Source organism: Squalius cephalus (assembly GCF_949319135.1).
Source record: "Squalius cephalus genome assembly, chromosome: 14".
Classification (NCBI taxonomy): Eukaryota; Metazoa; Chordata; class Actinopteri; order Cypriniformes; family Leuciscidae; genus Squalius; species Squalius cephalus.
The window spans coordinates 2,108,426-2,122,500 of NC_137135.1; the positions used below are offsets into that span (position 1 = coordinate 2,108,426).

General features: G+C 41.0%; 1 protein-coding gene across 3 annotated transcripts in view; it reads left to right on the forward strand.

Moving 5' to 3' along the window:
• The first annotated feature begins 1,220 nt into the window (after nucleotides 1–1,220).
• jakmip1 (janus kinase and microtubule interacting protein 1) overlaps nucleotides 1,221–14,075 on the forward strand; it is a 57,463-nt gene continuing 44,608 nt past the window's right edge. For 2 of the 3 annotated variants that reach the window (XM_079893408.1, XM_079893410.1), the window contains exons 1-2: nucleotides 1,221–1,427; nucleotides 14,027–14,075. The exon at nucleotides 14,027–14,075 is cut by the window's right edge and continues 182 nt beyond it. The gene's annotated coding sequence lies outside the window, so the exon portion shown is untranslated. Of the gene's footprint in view, nucleotides 1,428–13,866; nucleotides 13,896–14,026 lie in introns of those variants that run through there. The other variant, XM_079893409.1, reaches the window with a different exon arrangement.

Below are 14,075 nucleotides of genomic sequence, written 5' to 3' on the forward strand. Positions count from 1 at the left end.
CAGCAACATATTGTTGAACATGACTGCCCATAAGCGCTAAGAATGTTGCAAGAATGGAAATATGATCCCCGAGATGACGTGATGTAGACTCCAAATTGTTTGTTGTTTGGAGTATGACCAACTGTTGCAAAAAAGTCTTGTAGCTCACCAAAGTATTGGACAATTTCAGGGAATGACATTTTTAAACGAATCACAATTCAAAAGGCTAAAACAAGCTACACATTATTCAGTGAGAATTGTCAAATGTACACTTTCTTTTCACATATTCACACTTTCACATACATTTAGACTTTCATTCTATATATATTCATACTTTCATTCTATATATTCAGACTTTCATTCTATATATAGTCAGACTTTCATTCTATATATATATTCAGACTTTCATTCTATATATTCAGACATTCATTCTATATATATTCAGACTTTCATTCTATATATTCAGACTTTCATTCTATATATATTCAGACTTTCATTCTATATATTCACATTCATTCTATATATATTCAGACTTTCATTCTATATATTCAGACATTCATTCTATATATATTCAGACTTTCATTTTATATATTCAGACATTCATTCTATATATAGTCAGACTTTCATTCTATATATATATTCAGACTTTCATTCTATATATTCAGACATTCATTCTATATATATTCAGACTTTCATTCTATATATTCAGACATTCATTCTATATATATTCAGACTTTCATTCTATATATTCAGACTTTCATTCTATATATATAGTCAGACTTTCATTCTATATATATATTCAGACTTTCATTCTATATATTCACATTCATTCTATATATATTCAGACTTTCATTCTATATATTCAGACATTCATTCTATATATTCAGACTTTCATTCTATATATATATTCAGACTTTCATTCCATATATATTCAGACATTCGTTTTATTCAGACTTTCATTCTATATATTCAGACTTCATATTATAAATATAATTATTTCCTGAATGGCTTGCCATAATAGGCTATATATATATATATATATATATATATATATATATATATATATATATATATATATATATATATATATAATTATTATTATTTTTTATTTTTTATTTTTTAAAGCTGGCATGCGCTACTACAGTCTGTCGCTTGGCTCATTTATATTAACTAGTCTACACAGTGTTGACGTTGCATCGCTTCCTTCCAATAGCGACAGCGCTGCTTATGAATATTAAAACGAGACCTTCACAGTAGTAGGATTGGGAAGTCGGGTTTCTCTCGGATGTGTGTGTAGTGGAGAGTGGAGACTAATGTAACGCTTTCCCCACTGTAACAGCCTCGACAGCCTCATCCACACTCCCGGGACCGGCGTGTTTCTCTGCGGGGATCCAGCGCTCGTGTTCGGCCTGCCCGCGGACACCTGAGACCCTCCGGCAACTCACTGGGTATCGTACAACAAATGCTCATTTAGAACCTGGAGAACGTGCACTGTTCCGTTTGATCCGCCGGCACGCGCACTGCTATGTGGGAGTATCCGTATAATACAATACATAACTGTATGCGAATGGCTGTATGGCGTTATGAATGAATTTGTCGTCTCGTCACTTTGACCGGAGAGAGTTTATTGATCCCGCTCGCGCTCGTCGCTCGCAACATCATCACACCCATATTTAACAGTGACTCTGAGCTCGCGATGCTGTGTGTGTGTGTGTGTGTGAACGCTGTGGATCCAGACTGAGACAGCTGTCAGTCACGATGACGTCAGCGGTGTGTGTGTGTGTGTGATGATCACAGATGTTTCTCTGCAGTGGTTCTGTGTCTGTGGGTGTGGTTCTGCTCATCATGGCTCTGGATGCCCTGCACTGGCTCCCACACTGAGGGAAAACCGGGAAATACGGGGAATTTCTGCAAGATCTGAATATATTTCCCATAGTTATGCTCCGCTTCAGAGACTGGGGCTAGTTGTCACACAGAGGACTTCTCACAAGGTCTATATCTCAGTTCTATGAAAGTCCAATTAGGCTAGCCTTCAAATGTGTGCTTTCTCTATCAGTGTTTTTGGATGTTTGTTTCAGACCCCCAGATCAAAACATTTTTGTGAATTCTGTTAGCATATGTTGTTCTTTCCAAGAAACTGAACTACACTCTCTTACACTGCTTGAAACTCTTCATAGCAAGAAGTGGTCAAATATTAAAACATGTACATAGATCTTCTGTGGAAGTCTCAGGACCAAAACATGTTCGTCCAAACATTGCAAGATGATCGTTGCCTCGTCATGTATTCATTTATTGTTATTATCGTTATTACTATTATTATAAGGCTAGTGTTATTAATATTAGGAACTTGCCTAATTTCGTAACGACATCTCATAACCACACTTGCGACACCGACATGCGTGTAGAGGATTGAGATCCTCAATGAAAATGTTTTTAAAACCGGCTAGAAAACGACGTCCCTCATTAATTGAATATCAGGGTGATCTATTCACCAATCGTCAAGAGTGTTATAACACACACACACATTCTTATAGGCCGACAGTGGCTGTTTGAGCCAAGATGAAAACGGCATCATTTCGTCAGCATTTTGTTTTATTTCAAGAGCACATTAACAAATCATTCAATAACACTAATAACAATATAATTACAAATGTATAATAATAGTGCCACTAATATAGGCCTAATAACAGTGTTTAGGCCTGAACACAGCACAAATCTGTGGAAATCAGAAGCACAAACACAGACTTACAAAACAACTAGGCTACTTATTTAACAAGAAATATTGGTTCTTCTCATTTCTTTCACTGTTATTAATGTATGGTCAACAAAATAAATATTAATCCAGTAAATTAGTATAGTTGATTCAGCGACAGAAGCCCAAACCTGCCAGTTTCACTTCACCTTCAGCGTTCACATGCGCGTTCTTAACCCGGCTATAAGCAGCAGTGCTCATGTAAACGCGGTAACCCGTTTATCTTTATCACAGTAAAGTCACAAACCGATCGACTCCGCCAGATTTCTGCCCTTAGCCTGATTTCTCCTGTAAACACATAACCTGCGTTCTGTGGTCTTACTGAAGAGTGAATGTGATGTGTGATAGGATACATGACAGGAAAGCATCATTACTGTGGATTTCACAGTAGCATTAGAGAGGAAGAATATCGTGCGACTCTTTCTTGACCCAAGAAATGGTAAAAACGTGTTCTCGTCTCGTGCAGAAGTATGTTATATGTGATCATACGTGTCCGTACATTTCCCACTGACATGTCGAAACACTCTTCAGTTTTTAATGCTTCATTTAACATCACAACAGACATGAGATAGAACAGATATAGTTAGATACACTAATGATTAGGCTATTTTTTTTTTTTTTTACCTCACTACCGGGAAATAACCTGATGGTCAGCCTACAGTGTTTACTTCCTTTTTACTCATATTGTTTCCAACAATTTCTTTATTTGTGACTACAGAATCAAGAAGTTACAATCTAAAGTAATTCTGTATAATTTAGAGATTTATTTTTTAATTATATTTCAAATTATTTATTTCTAATTTATTAAATATTAGCCTAATTCAAATAAATATAAATATATAATGGCTTTACATCGGCCACCCTGCTCTGTAAGTGCTCTGCTCATAAAAGCAATATCGGTCGACCAATATTTTTATGAGATATTCCAAATTTGCTCACAATTTAAATTCACAGCGTAGAATGGAAACACTCCCGACTCCTTCAAAGCTGCAGATTCGTCCTCTAATGAAACACCGCTGTGCTGTGGCTTTCACTCGAACTAGATAAACAATACTGCGTTTAAAATGTATATCACTTAATTTTACCGTTTTGTTTGTTGGACTGTTGCATATAATCAGTGCCACATTTGCAATCGTGTGGATATTCAGGAAAAATTGCTCATTGAAATATATCATCAACATTAAAAATAACTCACACAGTGTTTTTGTATCAAAGAGAGACTGAGTCTTAAATCGGTCTATATCTGTGCTCATCCCCTCTGTCAGAGCTCACTGTGGAGAGCGGCCGACGTGATTCGCTGAGGCAGCAGAGTCTGCTCACAGTCTGACGGATGAACCTCTGGAGATGAGCTAATCCGATTGGATGCCATGTATATGACCCCCTGCTTTAATGTTATTTTAAGGTGTGGTGGAATTAAACTCAGTGTTTGTTGGCGTACACCTCTGTCTCCTCTCGTACCCCAGTATGGGAACCACTGCCATAGGATTGCCTCATTGTCTCAGTGTGAAGAACATTTTAATAATCTAAAGAACCCTTTTCCACTATAAAGAACCTTTTGAATGGAATGTTAAATGTCTTTATGGAAGCATAAATGCCAATGAAGAACCTTTAGTTTCAAGAGTGTGTAGCTGTTGTGTACACCGACCACGGCTGGATATTGGACTGAGTAACTGGGGCCGGGGCCTGTGACTGTCAGGGGCCCAGAGCACTTGTCGAGCTGTAGTAGGGCTGTGCGATTAATCGTATTTCGATTTTAATTTCGATTTCGTCTTACAACGATTATGAAAACAAGATAATCGAGATAAAACGATTATTGTGCAGCTGCCGCATTCCATCCAGCGCACTTTCCTACCTTCACATCGGTGCGCTTTCGCTCCTCCCTAAGCCAAACTTAACACCCAAATCAGCCGAATAAGACACTGGAGATGAGCTAATCCGATTGGATGCCATGTATATGACCCCCTGCTTTAATGTTATTTTAAGGTGTGGTGGAATTAAACTCAGTGTTTTGTTGGCGTACACCTCTGTCTCCTCTCGTACCCCAGTATGGGAACCACTGCCATAGGATTGCCTCATTGTCTCAGTGTGAAGAACATTTTAATAATCTAAAGCAGGGGTTCCCAAACTTTTCCATTCCAGGACCCACCTAGACAAGAATAATCTATCTCAAGACCCACCAAAATATAAAATAATTTTAAAGCATGAATGTGGGGTGGGAGGCGTTAGTTCTCTTTGGAGCAGTTTTTTTCTTGTTATAGTATGAATGACAAGTTTAATTGCAATACAAACTTTTGGCACATTATCAAAAATTGAGAGCCTAACAGCCTAATGGCTGTTGAAATAATGTGAAGAATACTGAGTAGTTTTTGTCTGCTGCCTCAACTGATTTACCAGACACGGCAGAACAAATTTAAAGAAATGAAAAAAGATTAAGTAAGCTTAATCATAACCAAAGGTTTGATATGACAAAAATCAGAATATAAAAAATATAATAGACTAATAATTTTATTTGACAGTAGACCCATGACCTAGAATTTCAATAGTAATATTTATGCTGCGAGTGTTGTTAAACTCATTGCGTTGTTCAGCGCAGAAAACACTTTAGTGCTCGTGTGTGTACATGTGAAATACTTTTTATATATAGGCTATATTTTTTGCGTTGTAGCAAAATGCATGCAAGGGAACGCAAACAACGCACTCTTACGACGACCATATCTCTGAAAGACAACAGTGCTGTGTTGAACAGACGACAGAGAAATCAGTGCGATTTGTTTCATGAAGCACGCGCTTGCGAAATGTTGTGTTAACAATTTCAGCGTCTCAGAGCGGCGCGGTTCATTAAGCGGTTATGTGCGCATTATTAACAAGAAGAAACTCGTTTACTCCAATCACTGCTCTGCATTCTGCATGAGATCGCATTACACCGGATAATTCAAATGTCACGAAAGGCTGATTCAGGTCTCCGCTGCGTTTCCCAAAAGCATCGGGAGCTAAGCTGATCGTAGAGATAAGTGGCAACGGTTTTACGATCTACTAAAGGCATACGACGCTTTTGGGAAACGCAGCGTCTTTCGTGACATTTGAATTCTCCTGTGTAATGCGATCTCACAGCGATTTCTATTTAACGTTGATATCGTGCAAAATGTTTGTGTGTGTGTGTCATTCATGAAACGTAAATTTAGCTGCAGCCAATAGTGACTGCGCGACCCACCTCTTCCCAATCTGCGACCCACAAATGGGTCGCGACCCACAGTTTGAAAACCCCTGATCTAAAGAACCCTTTTCCACTATAAAGAACCTTTTGTTGAATGGAATGTTAAAGGTTCTTTATGGAAGCATAAATGCCAATGAAGAACCTTTAGTTTTAAGAGTGTGTAGCTGTTGTGTACACCGACCACGGCTGGATATTGGACTGAGTAACTGGGGCCGGGGCCTTTGACTGTCAGGGGCCCAGAGCACGTGTCGAGCTGTAGTAGGGCTGTGCGATTAATCGTATTTCGATTTTAATTTCGATTTCGTCTTACAACGATTATGAAAACAAGATAATCGAGATAAAACGATTATTGTGCAGCTGCCGCATTCCATCCAGCGCACTTTCCTACCTTCACATCGGTGCGCTTTCGCTCCTCCCTAAGCCAAACTTAACACCCAAATCAGCCGAATAAGTGAGTGATGTAAAATACAGCCTACTGTTGCTAAACTGCGGGGCGTGCTTGATATTAAACAGTGTTATTTAAAGCGCATTAAGGCACGAAAGAGACGGTGTTCCCGGTGGCCTCAAGTATACATAAGCGAAGTACACTGTGGGCTTCAGATACGCGCCTAAACGGTCAAATAGCCTACACACAAATATGTCGAAATGCCGTTTTGGTATGTATCCTCGTAAACACAGCCGGTCATGTCTTAAGTGAATGTAAACATTTAAGAAAGCGTGTTTGAAATGCGTGCATAACAGTAAATTGAATCTGTGCAGCTCTTAAAGTGACAGCAGCCAACATTAAAACACAAAGATAAAAGCCCTCACTGCTCTTGAATGAATTACTTTTGTTGTTTTAAATAAGGATTAGTTTATATTTAATGTATACAGCAGTGCTAATTTACATTTGATTACATGATTCAATTTCTGCTGTAGGCTATTAATTATCTGAATACCACTATCTTTTTTTTTTTTTTTTGCAAGTTATGTTTTTGGTGTTTCAGTTACTTAAAGGTATAGCGGAGGATGTTTTACTTCCTGGTGGGTAACCTATACTATTGGTCCTCCTAATTGTCAATCATTCTGGTGAATCAATCAAACTTTTCAAAAAGTGGAGAGGGCGGGTCTTATCTAAAATTTGGAAAGATCCTCCGCTATACCTTTAATTTTGTGCCTGTATTTGATAGGACAGTAGAGATTTTGACAGGAAAGCGTGGGGTAGAGAGAGAGGGGAAGGGGATCGGCAAAGGACCTCGAGCCGGGAATCGAACTCGGGTCGCCGTGGGCGCAGTTGCACTATATGTCGGCGCGTTAACCATGGGGCTATTGGCGCCGACCCGAATACCACTATCTTACTGAAAAACCTAAAGCACTGTTTGTTTAATTTGTATTTTTGCTCTGTTGTATTGTTTGTCGGTTTTGTTTGTAATTAGTTTCTTTGTTCTTATTTTATTGCTGACTGTTTAATTGTCTTTTGTAACTGTTTTGAGGAGTCTTTTTCTTACATTAACCTAGTATTATTTTTTGCTGAAGTATTAATAATTGTGAAATTTCACTGACATTTAAAATGACTCATATCATGAAATAAGACTTTGATCATATCACCCACCAATAATCGTGTTAAATAATTGTGATTTCAATATTGACCAAAATAATCATGCTTATGTTTTTTGCCATAATCGAGCAGCCCTAAGCTGTATATCTCCTCGACAGACACTGTCCAGCAAGTGGACTGACCTCTGTTTTCAGTCGCCATGTGTCAGTCTACCACTGCACACACATATCCTATTTGGTTTTATCCAAACGATCTTCCACTAGGGGCTGTTGGAAGGGGATGTGGGGTAGAAAGGACTTTAATCTGGCCATGGGAAAGGGTAAACTTTATAATATAATTATAATTAATTTAACTTTTTCAGACCTGTTCTGGGTGTGTATAGACATCTTCTACCACACAGACTGCAAGAGTTTAACACACAGAGCTTGATCAGTGTTCTCAGGGTATGTTCCCTTTCGAGGGGACTTGCACTGCGTCGGTTACTAATCTTTGGGGAACGTCCTGAGCGTAACGTGTCTGTAGTATGAAGGAAACTAATCCAATCCTGATTGGCGCTGCGTTCTGGTGTAGCTTGTGACGGCATTCATGGAAGCTACAAAGAGACGCCGGCACACAACTGAGTTAGCTTTCTGCTCTGTGAATCTGTCTGATGTACTGTTGTCTGTCTGTTTGGAGTCATTCATAGTGAAAACAAGCATTTAAAAGAAAAAATGGCGAGCGAGTAGTTAGACAGTGTGTGCATCCCTGTCCGAGATTCATCACGGGTGGGGACACACATGATCTTTGTGTATACTCTGGAGGGAGCTGCCTGCGCTAACTCCCCGCAGCTCGGGTCCCGTGTCCGTTGAGGCGGTGCGGCGACTCAGATCGGGGCTCTCAGATGGTGCTGACGCTGATGCTCTCGCACTCCGTGTGTAAGCCCGTCCAGCAGCTTCTTCCGCTCGGGCTGAGAGTCCGTTGCTTGAGCTTTCTGCTTCTGAGGAAGTGGATGTGCTCCGCATCGGCACGGCGGAGGTTGAAGAAAGCTCTCCGCTTCATGTGTCCACGTACGAGGAGCTCGTAGAGGTTGACTCGCGCTGTGAGTTGACACACTTAACATCAGCTGGCCACGTGAAAGGCAAGAAGCGCATGTTAAAAGCAAGTTGGACAAGTGCTTTCTGCAGCTCAGGTACAACAATATATTGGGGTTGAGAGAGAGCGGTTATGGGATGATGGAGGAGGCTTTAGCTAGTTACCCCTCTCCTGACGCTGCGCCGTCCCTGAAAGCCCTGGCGCCGGCCACTAAACCCTGCCGTTCTACTTCTGCTTTGGTGGGCAGGGCTTATATGGCGGCGGGTCGGGCTGGTGCTGGCCTGTAAAACAATGGCTGTTATGCAGGGATACCAGGCCAACCTTCTCAAAGATATCGACAGCGACGAGGGGCCCACCCCTGATGACATCACAGTCCACCCCTGATGACATCACGGCCCGGGCCATCGGCCTCTCCATGGCAGCTTTGGTAGCAACGGAGAGACATCTCTGGCTAAATCTGTCTGGCATCGAGGAGAAGGACAGGGCTTTCCTCCTTGATGCCCCGCTCTCGCCTTCTGGCCTGTTCGGCGATGCCGTTAAGAAGGTCGTCCACAGGTTTCAGGAGGCGAAGAAACAATCTGCAGCCTTTAAAGGAGAACTCCGGTCAATTTTAACATTGAGCTCATTTTTTTGTAAATTTGGAGTGCTGTCAGTACAGAGAACAACGACAAAAATCGGTGTTGCCTACACCGTGTTATCCTCTTTTTAAAATTTGCACCCTGTTGACTTCAATGGGGCAATATTTAAACCTGCTTTTAGCCTCTTAACATCCTTGATGTGTCATTACAAGTGCACAGGTCATGTGAGTGATTCCTTCAGAGTGAACACGAGTGAATCTGACTGCAGTAGATGTGAAAGAAATGTATAAAAATGATGTTATTTAAGCCAGCGCAAATACCTGTGTTTACATCCTGTTTTCGGTTGAAGTCCAAAGTAGTCGATTGCAGAGTTCACGCGCGTGATCATAGGTAACTAAACATATGCGCGTGAACTCGGCAATCGACTACTTTGGACTTCCACCGAAAACAGGATGTAAACACAGGTATTTGCGCTGGCTTAAATAACATCATTTTTATACATTTCTTTCACATCTACTGCAGTCAGATTCACCGTGTTCACTCTGAAGGAATCACTCACATGACCTGTGCACTTGTAATGACACATCAAGGATGTTAAGAGGCTAAAAGCAGGTTTAGTACTTGCCCCATTGAAGTCAACAGGGTGCAAATTTTAAAAAATAGGATAACACAGTGTAGGCAACACCGATTTTTGTCGTTGTTCTCTGTATTGACAGCACTCCAAATGTACAAAAAAATGAGCTCAATGTTAAAATTGACCGGAGTTCTCCTTTAAGCAGATCTCCCTCGTCGCTCGAGATCTCAGAAGGAGGCAGGCAGGGGCCTCAGCCGTCCACGAGCTCCTCGCACAGGCAGGAGCAGAGAGAGAGCGTTGCTGCTAGAGCTCGCCCTCAAAGAGCTTGTTCTCGCCCGAAGCCTTCAGATAAGAAGACGGATCTGAGGGCCGTACTTCAGGCTACGAAGGCTTCGGGAAAGAGGTCCTAGCTCCAGCAGGGCCTCCGATGGCTGACCCCCCCCGGGAGGGAGCGATCGAGAAATTAAACGTTTTCACCAGTTTGTGTAGAGAGCGTGGCATGGACCCTGTTAACAGTCCGGGAGTTCCTCCAAGATCGCCTCTCTGCTGGTCTTACCCCGTCCACACTCGGGGACATGGCTGCCATTGTGGCTCTCCACGCATCAGCTGGTCGTACGGTTCCCCCAAGCCGACCTGGGATCTAGCCGTGGTTCTCGAAGGGCTGTCCTTGGCCCCCTTCGAACCCCTAGAGTCGGCCTCAGATAAAACTCTGACGCTCAAGATGGCTTTTCTCCTGGCCATCACTTCTCTCAAGAGAGCGGGGGACCTCCAGGCCCTCTATGTGTCTGGTCCCGGGAGTTTGCCCCTGGGAGAGTGAAAGCCTTCTTCACCCTATACCTGGCTATGTGCCCAACGTGCCCAAGGGTTACAGTCGTACCTCGAGACGTTTTCTAAAGGTCACATCAGGGCAAGTAGTCATGTTTGTGTTATTAGATTAGAGTTAGTTTTTGATGTAGAACACTGGTTTAATATTTTGTGTGAAACCTTGTATATATTTGCTGTTTTTATGTGTTGGATAAATCCATGTTACCTTCAAAGTTCTGTAATAAATATGGTATAAATAAGGTATTTTGGTGGTTACAATGAACATTTTGTCTGGTTAATGTAACATAATTCAAATGTGCCTGGTTGATTATCTCTGACTGTCAAATATGTACTCAAAGTCCTTTATTTGATTACATTTCAATAAGATCCAAGTTTTGCAGCCCTCAAACACACAGTAGTGTTTGCTGTGTCAACACTGCTACACCCTAGCAGAACTTTCCAGAGCAATGGAAACCAGTCCTGCATCTGTAAGGCTTTAATCTACTTACTCCAACTCTCCACGAGAGGTCACATGATCTCCACAGGGTCACATGACGTGCTCACCCATGACCAGAGAGCGGCTGCAGTCATTTGAATGTGCAGAGATAACACTGCTGTTTAGATTAAGTGCTAACGATATCAGGCCATTAAAGTTTCAAAGGTCGGCAGAAGTGGCTCATGATGGCATGCTTTACTGGAGTGAGTTTGCTCTGTTTTCACAGGGTGGGATGTTTGTGAACTTCTGAAGGGTAAATTTGTTCTGCGTTTGTTGGTACAGAGACGCTTAAATCAGACTTTAAAATGTAGTATTTGTGGTTGCAGTTATTTCTGAGAAAAGCTGTTTGTTTGCATATGCCGCTCGGTTTGATATTTTAATGCAATGTCATTCATATTTTCATGAGTTTTTTACTGTGATTTATATACTATCATAGTTTGTTAGTTTTCAGTTATATTTTTTATTTTAATTTCAGTTTATATTTTAGTGATTTTGTTGTGACTTTATTAAGACTTTATTTTTACTTGAAAAAATTAAGTTTTAGTTTTTATTTAAATGCATGCATTTAGGTTTAATTTGTTTTCATTTCAGTTTTTTTGTTTGTTTTTTAACAGCTAATTTACGTAAACATTAATAACCCTGGTGTCGCTTTATAATGCTTAAAATAGCATGTTTATGAGAAGCTCTCTCTTCTCTGTGTGTTTTTAAGGAAAAGAGTTCATAGTTTTGTTTTTTTGTATTTGACTTCCAGCGATTTACAACAGCAAAACCCAATAAAGAGGCTTTATTCCCCTGCAGTTACTCTGGATCTTTGATGTTTCTCACAGTATCTGCAGACGGCCTGGACATCTGGGAGACGTGTGTGTGAGAGTGTGTGTGTGTAAGTGAGTGTGTTTGTCAGTGCGTGTGTGTAAGTGCACACACAGTTCATTGATGTTAGTTACTGTGGTGCGTTAACTAAACTTTAGTTTTATAAATGTAGTAAATGTTGAAATTAACAGGTAACATTGAACAATACTTCTACAGCATTTTTGTAATCATATTTAATGGCACTGAAACCCTGACCCTCTTTGAATATCAACACTATAAGACCAGTTTCCAGAATCAGATCACGACGGCCGTTCAAGCGTGTGTTTGCAGGTGTAACGTGTAAAATAGTTGCAACTTTACACGGCCGCTCGCTCTAACTAAATGTGTGCGCATATCCAAGTGTTTGGAAGCTGAAGTATAGCGCTTTACTGCATCTAGTCAACAAACTGGTTATTTTAAAATACGACTGTGTTCTGTAGTAGATTTTCATTGTCAGAAGTGTCTCATCATCCTCTGATTCCTCTCAGTGCAGAGTAGCGTCTCAGGCCCAACAGCAGAGGCGTGGCAGTGCTGATCTGGCCTCTAGAGGGCGCTCTTGTGTCGTGTAATAGACATAACCGATAGTTCCAGAAATCAGTGATCGGTGCCGATGAATCTGCAAACCGGATTATAGAGTGGAGGTCACATGACTGGCTAAAACTCACTCCATGCTTTTACAAAATATAAGTTATAAGCCAAAAAATTTAGCATACTTACACCTGGCTTTTTTGGCACAGGCCTAATCATTGAGACGTCCATGGTTTTGGCGCTGTGCACGAGTCTGAAAGAAACTCTTTTAGTTGAGAGCACAATCTTTAAGAAGACGAGATTTTAGAGCGTCTCGTTCGGCTTCAGTTTTACAACACTTGCTGTGACATCATCCGCATTGATGACCAATGGAGATTTTTGCATATCTCATCACTTTCCATCATGCCTTCCACTGTGTCAAATCTACAGTACAAATGATTAAAAACATTAATAAACATTTGACTATTACTTACAGAGCGATCAGCCGTTTCTTTGGCTTTTACCCAGTAATGTGTTTAATCCCTCCCATGCCTGTCTTATATTACCAGTTAAAGTCCCCCTGTGGTGTAAATCCAGCTTTTAATGTAGTTTATGTGTCTATGTGGTGTTTTTAATATGCTTTAAGACAAACCATGTGTAAATTCATAAGTCGACAGCATTGCTGAGTATTTCCTCCTTAAAACTGCAGTGAACCAAAGACAGTCTCAAAAACACGCTTTGAAATCGCTGGTGTTTCTGACGTCACAAACTACCTTGTAACCAATCAGATCAACGTGTGATCGTCAACCAGTGGATCTCTGAGCTGAGTGAGTGAGTGGAGGCGGGGATCATTTGCATATTCATAGAACTGCGCATACTAAATGAGGCGAGGGTGTCGAGTTACATTCAAGATATTTTAAGACATGAAGAAATTTTTTTCAATGAAAAAACGTTTAAATGTGTCATGTGATCAAAGATGAGTTTTAAGGTGTAAAACTATTGACTACAGGAGGACTTCTTATATTTAAAATCAAATTTCGCCTTGTGAATTTCCCCCTTAAACGTCTCCTTTTCTCACACTGTAATTCCACATTACCGGTACAGAAAGCAGCCCTCCTGTCATTAACACAGCTTTTCTCTGGTTCAGATGCCCAGGGCTTGTTATTTGAGGAAATGTTCACATCTTTAGTTTCAGACACAAAATGTGATATACATACGACATAATGAGTGTCTGTAAGTTGATCAGCGTTCTGTCAGGATTGAAAGGAAATGTCTCACTACTTTCGACTGGAGATGAATTACATTGGGGTCAGATTTCCATCAGGAATATTCCCATAACAGCGATCAGTAGTCCGGCGTAAACAAGTGGGATGGTCCACACACTGCTGAAGAGTAGATATAAAACATTTGCATCTGTAGTAAAGTAGTACCATGAGGCTCCACTAGATGGAGGCACACACACCCCACACACACACACACACACACACACACACCACACACTTAGGAGCCAAATTCCAGTGAACAAATGGCACATGTGAGTGTTTGGGAGCGTGTGTTTGGGTGTGTTGGTGTTAGCTGTCATGCGTGAGCGTGTGTAAGGCCAACACCCTCGCTCTCCTCGAGAGGAACAGCTGAACACTGACCGACTCTCTCCGTTCCCCGCAGAAGAAGAGCAAGATGCCGGCGCTGGGCTCCGTCTCCACTGGCACTGAAG